Genomic DNA, 7,136 nt, shown 5'->3' on the forward strand with positions numbered 1-7,136 from the left:
CATCATAACATGGGTCTAATTTTCATTCCTATCAGTTGAGTTTACTCACTGACTTCACGTCTAGGGCTTGGGGGCATGGTGACATCACTTTAAATGGAGACATTTAGGATAAATAACAGAATGAGCAATAACACAGTCAGGTTGTTAAAACAAATCCACGATATAGGTGAAATAATCCAATACCCATAATCCAGGTTATCTGTCCTCTGTTGTTTTTTACTTGTGTAGATCACATTCAACAATAATTAACCCTCAGTACATTTTAAATGAGCTGCATTTCATTTTTATGTGACTCGAATTTAAAGTTTTTTTTAACTTTCACCTGCAGTAAGTAAATCACCAGTAAAAGAAGAGTACTGATACCTGGGTAGGAAGTTTAATGACTCTTTTCACCACCAAGTATTTGACAGCTAATACTCTTCGAGCATATCTACTATCAGCTTTCAAGGATCCACTCAGACATCACATAATAAGTAAAGAATTTACAGTACATGTGAGATGATCCTGCAGTAAACTGAGATGAAGGGCAGTTATGCAATTACCACATACCAGCGTTGACTCTGCCAGTATTCAGAGAGTACAGGACACAACTATCATCCTTGGCATGAGACAAATAAAGATGGTCAGAGAAGGGGTGAAGAGGACTCACTGTTTGGCAGCTTGAGTGTGAATAAACACCATCTTTGATTTCTTTTGACTGGTCCAAATGGGATTGGGAAACATTTGCTGTCAGAAAAAATACAAATACATGCTTTTCCATGCTTGGGACTGACAGATTTTCTTCCAAACATAACACAGAAAATAACCACAAATCTCTGCGTAGATTCTTTTTAGGCCCAAGTAACAGATCAGATACATGACAACAGCATCAGCAGCAGCATCTCCCACTGACGGCTCAGAGTTTCCCTGGAGGGAAATCCTCTTTGTCTGGGTGGTGTGAGCCGGCCGTGTCTTTCAACAGGATATCCCAACAGAAGGTGAGGTCAACTATGAGCAAACTCTGCACAATAGGATCTGGAGCTGGATTTGATGTTTCACAAAGCAGTGGTCATATTCTTTGAAGATTTCGCCTCCTCCCCCCGTCAAGTCTGTGAGAGTTAATTAAACATTGGACAGCTTGGGGTCAAACCTTGGCTCAATGTGGAGAAAAAAAAACTATTTAAAAATCCTAAATCCACTCACCATCTTAATAGGATGCTGCATGAATTATTTGTTGTTATGAAAGGATTTTCAAAAAAGAGACTCAGATTTAGAAAGACTCAGAGAGACTCAGACGTTGCAGCTGACTGGAAGCAAATAATCATCAACTTCTGCTGAGATGCCAAAAACATTTTTTCATGTAAACACAAAATGAAAATTGGTAAATGTTTGCGTGTCTGAACCCAAATTATTGTCTGAAATTTCAGCTACCTTTATGTCTTACTCAATTGACTCTTGAAATGACTGTTTAACTGCTTTCACTTTAAATGAAGGTTTGAATTCATTCACCTTTCACATCACCTGGAAGTTCAACTTCTTCCAGTGCTTACGCTTCACCAGACAACTCCAACCCTCGCAGATCTTCACCTTTGAGCAACAACATAATAACATTAAAAACTTTCCACAATTTCCACTTTTAATACATCATTTATTCATTTATTAATAAAATTGACAATTGACATCTTCTTTGACTTTATACTTAACTGTCACTTATTTTATTGGGACTGCCACTTTAACTTACACTTCCAACTTAATTCATCACCTACACTTTGTCTGACACTTCAACTCCTTTCAGTGCTTGATCTTCTTGCACTTTCATTTCAACTTGTCAGCTTCACTCAGTGCTTATACTTAAATGTTAACTTCATTATTTCCATTGGCCAGCTTCTTTCAGTATTTGTAATGTGCCTGCTACTTTGAACATGTTTATTGTGGGCGTGCAGGTGGTTCAAATCCCGATCGGAGGTCCTTTTCTGTATGTCACCCCCCTCTCTCTCCCATGTTTCCTGTCTGTCTACTGCTTAATAAAGGTGTCTATGGCAACAAAATCTAAAAAAAAAAAAGAAGATGTTTATTGTGACTCCAGTTACACAAGCTTGTACATATAAGTGTATGAATGATTTTGGATACAGAAAAAAACAGTAAATAAATACATGTATAAATATATATACTGTAAATTTGAAAAAGATACTTAAAAACAACTAAAAAAATTTGATGAGTGCTGCCACTTAAATTCACACTTCAAATTTGATTTATCACCCACACTTTGACAGTTCAACTCCTTCAGTGCTTGAATTTCAAAATGAATTGTCAACTACTCTCTGTGTTTTTATTTCAACTCATATCCATATTCAACTTCACTCACTGCTTATACTTAAATTGACACTTCACCTTCTTTAAGCTCTTATATTTCTACTACTATTTCAGCTTCTTTCAGTATTTGTAATTTGGCTGCCACTTCACAGCTTCAGCAGTATTTCAACTATTTCAAATGCTTCATCAGCAAATTTTGTAGCGTTGTTGTTATGTAAAAAACCTAAATGAATATTGGTAAATGTTTGAGTGTTTGAACCCGAGTTATTTCTCATTTCCCTCTTGAGTGAGTTTGGCAGGGCATCCGTACGAGCTGAGCTGTTGGCTGCCCTTCCATGTCTTCTGTTGATGTTTTCTGGAGGCCTCAATGGGATGGGTAGTTTGTGAAATGACAGGACATGCCAACAAATTGCATCACTTCTGGCTCAGCGACCAAGGACAATGCCATGCCATATGCCAATTGGGGGGGTTATGGGTAGAGGGATGAATGGGTCTCATTTCCATGTGCTCCCTTCGAAGCCTGACCCGCCCCCCTCCCCACCCTGCTACTCTAAACTCTCTGTTAGCACCACACACACACACACACACACACACACACACACACATCCAAAAACCCGGTCAGGAGGCTTCCTTGGCCAGTGGTGTGACACAGACATACGAGCTGACACATCAGCCATTAGCCAAAACAAAACATCGAGAGATTCATTTCAATACACGGGTGGGCCTGAGGAGCGCCTGCAGTCAACAGAGTCATCAGACCAACACGTACTGTACACACACACACACACACTGACTTTTCACACACACATCCTCGTCTTTTCATGTTTCATTAAGTTTGATTTTTTTAACTTTAACAACACTGATCGTCTCTGAGTCTACTTTGTATCAACTTTGTATCAACTTTTTTGAATATTTATTATTGAATATGTATAATTAATTTTATATCTAATTTTCTGCTTGTATTCGTGTTTCTTGTATGTACTCTGCATCTACAGTAGTTATACTTTGAATCAATTTTGTATCATGGTAAAACCTTTTGTCTACTTTTAACTTTGTATGTACTTTCTACTTTGTATTTACTTTCTTACTTTTGACTTTTGTGTCAATTGTGTATCTTCTTTTTACTGTTTAAGGGAATACATACCCACTTTCTAATGTACCTCCTGTCTCCTCTGTTTTGATTTTGTATCTACTTTTACTATTATGCACAACTCTCTAAATCTACTTTGTATCAACTTTGCATCTACTTTGAATACTGTCTTATATTTACATCTGTTTAGTATCTTAGTGATGCACTTTTAACTGTATTTATTTTTCATGACTTGTACTTTCTTAGTGATTTTTTTCTACTTCATAGCTCTTTGTATCAACTTTTTAAATCATTTTGCCTGCAAATTTGTTAAAATTGAATTTTAACAATGATGTCTAAAGTCTCACTCTAGTTTTTGATGCTAATCAATAATTTAAGTTGATTAATAGTTGACTATTTGGCCTAGTTTTTAGACAATCTATAAATTACACTAAAATTAAATGATATGTTTTTAAAATAATGTAACCACAATTTGAAAAAACAATATTCAGTCTTGACAACGTAAAAATCAAAAATGTATAGTAAATACGACTAGATAATTATTGTTTTTTTTTGTTGTTTTTTTTGTTTGGACAAAACTTTGGACAAAATTGCTATTCTTCCCCTTATTCCAGATGATCTTACAATTGTTCTGCAACCAGATAAAATCACATTTAGGAAAGTTCACTCTTAGCTGTGTCTCTTTTTGTGTCTTTGGGATCACAGATTTAAATAGTGTGAGTTAATTTTGACTAGGGAATGTGAAGCAGTGATTTAGGAGCTGTTTTTTCATTGACACAATACAAATGAGGATGGTACTAGAAGGTCAAGCAGCTTGCACCATTGCTATAATTGTGCTAATTGGGACAATATGTGTGTGATAAATCACTATGGCCTGGCATTGGAGCCTCTTAATAGTTTTCATTTAAAAAAAACAAACACTAAATCCACCACTTTTGGTTCAAAGTAGGAATTTGTCAGTGTTTTCATTGCTGAAAGAGCTTAAGTTTTGTTGCTGACCATATGTTTTTAAAGAGCATATGTTCTGTGCTGGTGCTGCTGAGGGAGGGAGTGAGGGAGGGAGGGAGGAAACTGTGAAAGGGTTTTAACCTTCTACATGGGGGAAGTTGTGCGGTTAATACTCCAGCCACCTCTCCACTGGGCTGGTGCCAAGTGTTCCTCCAGCCTCGGCTCTACAAGGGGGGAGGACAAGACCCCACAGATGCTTTCTCTCGGCCCCCTCTACCTCGCAGCCAGATGCCGAGAGGATAAACTTTGGTAGCTTCAGGACCACGACATCAAGGTTGTGTCCCAAACTGGAGCCTGCGATATTAGTCATGGAGTAGGGCGTGATGTATGCTGGCAGTTTGTCTTCTGACCCAACAACATCTAAAACCACAAGATGAAACAATACCAGACAAAAGAATATAATGATAATATGATATGAGGTAATTAAGAGAGAGATGAGCTGAGAGATGAGGGCATTAGCCTAACATGTTAGTTAGGCTAATGTGACTAGCAAATAGGGTTGTTAATGCAGCTTATTTTGAATAGTTTTTTTAATGCATTTAAATAAAGAAATCAATTAATTGCTGAATCAACATTTTCGTGAGATTCACTTTTCAACTATTAGATCTTTTGTTTGTCATTAGCCAACAAATGAGCAACATTCAAAACCAAAAACTACAATACTGTTTCCTGGAAAAACTTTTGCTAAGCTTGCATCATGCATCACATGTAGCGGCACACTCCAAACATGCAATAACACTTGTAGATTTTGGCTTTGGCTAAATAGTGAGCAACATGCAAAAACCATAAACTATTAAAACCAGAAATTTAATTATGGTGATTTGCCATGCTACTGTCGATAGTTGCTCTTGGTATTGTTGCTGTGTATTTGGATGTCAAAGAAAAAAAGATGGGTTTACAAAGTTTGGATCCACTAATCAGAGCTGCTAACTCTCATGACTGTGATAATTGAGCAATAAAAAAAACAAATCTCAACACTTTCACTTTCATACCACACGTCCATTGTTGTATGCAGTAAAACTAAATGTATTATTGATAATGTTGCAGTGCAAAAAGAGGACACTGATAGCACACGGACAGACAAGACAGAGCAGCACAGCGCAACAGCAGGGGTTAGGGTTAGGGGAAAGCAAGAAATATATACAAATCTGTGATATTGTCATTTATTTCCATGCATTCTGCTCAGAGTAATCTCAGTCAGCAAAGTTAACTAGTTAGCTATTTGTTCTCTTTCTTGGATCCACAATGAATCGTCATCACTTAAGATGGTCTCTAATACCGTGACAAGCATGAAGTGGGAGAGGTCAACTGCGGGTACCAGAGAGGAAAATGCCATTTGGATCCTATTTTGTTTGGTTGCTTTTGTTCGAAAAGTTAGATTAGTTGTAAATACTTTCTTTATTTCAATCTTTGTATTAGGGTTAAATTGTAGTATAGAGTTAATTGTTTATACCTTCCCTGCTGTGAGTCTGTGTAGGCAAGTCTCTAGTCTAAACTCTCCTTTTGTGTCATTTATTTGGTCAGTTAGTTCAGTGCTAAGTTGCAGGTTCTTTAATTGACCTCAGTTTTAAGTTTAAGGGCTCTAGTTTTTCATATTTTTCTCTAATTTACCTTTTTTTTGTATTATCATCATTATTACTTGCTACTGTTCATTCAAAATGAAGTTGTAAATAAATCACAGTTTTTTGCTTTTAACACCTGGTGTCCTTATTGCTCGGTCCCTGACAGCCTGTCTCAGATTAAAACTGATATAAAAGAATTAACAGTCCTTGTCAGAAAAGCTGTCTCATGAATGGAGAAACAGCGTCCAAATGTGGGAACCCGTCATAATTATACATGCAGATTTATTCTATCAATCTTATATAATCTTTTTCTCTCTTGTTTTTTGTTTTTTATAGATAACTATAGGGAGGGAGGGACATGGGGGAGAAAAAGGGGGAGACCTGTGGATGATTAGCTTCTTTTTGTCCTCTGTTTATTCTCTGCTTTATTTTCCCTGAGAAGATTAAATATTTCTGCTTGAGAAAATCTTTTTAAACCGCCACTGACTGCTGTCCTGGCCCCCTCTGTCACTGCCTGAGCACACAGGGTCCCCCTCCAAAAAACCCACAGTTCTCCCCCATTTTGTCATTCCAAAATGTGGTGAAAAAATGTAATCTTCTAACAAAGAATAGAAAAGGGAGGCTATAGAGGAATTTTTTTCTGCAAGTGGCCTCTTTATTGGGTGGGGGATGGGCGACAGAGGGCTCCTTCACAGTATCCACACACAACAGGGCTCCAATCTGTCAAATAATTAGCCAGTGTGGGAGGACAAAGGTTTTTATTTGCCTGAATTTCATACATCACTGCTTGAATACATCATCACTGTATTGTGACGGGTCATGGGAAATTCAGCGTAGAGACACTGAGACTGAGACAGAGACACAGAAAGGTCTAGATATCTGATAATGAATAGACTAAATTCAGTGCAGAGTTTATAAAGATTTATGTAGACATGATAAATATATATACAAAGCATTTTGATTTGGATCTGAATTACCTTGTGAGAGTGATATAAGAGAAGATCAGTGTACCTGAGCTGAAGTGATTGATTGACTGATTGATTGACACCTTTATTCATACAAGGCAAACTCACCATGAAGAAACTTTTTTTTTCAGGTCTTGTTATATCATAAATTTTATCTTTTTTATTTTAGCAAAGTTTAATGTCTGCTCACAGTCAGCTCACAGTATCAGATATGACCTT

This window comes from Scomber japonicus, chromosome 15, assembly GCF_027409825.1.
Source record: "Scomber japonicus isolate fScoJap1 chromosome 15, fScoJap1.pri, whole genome shotgun sequence".
NCBI lineage: Eukaryota > Metazoa > Chordata > Actinopteri > Scombriformes > Scombridae > Scomber > Scomber japonicus.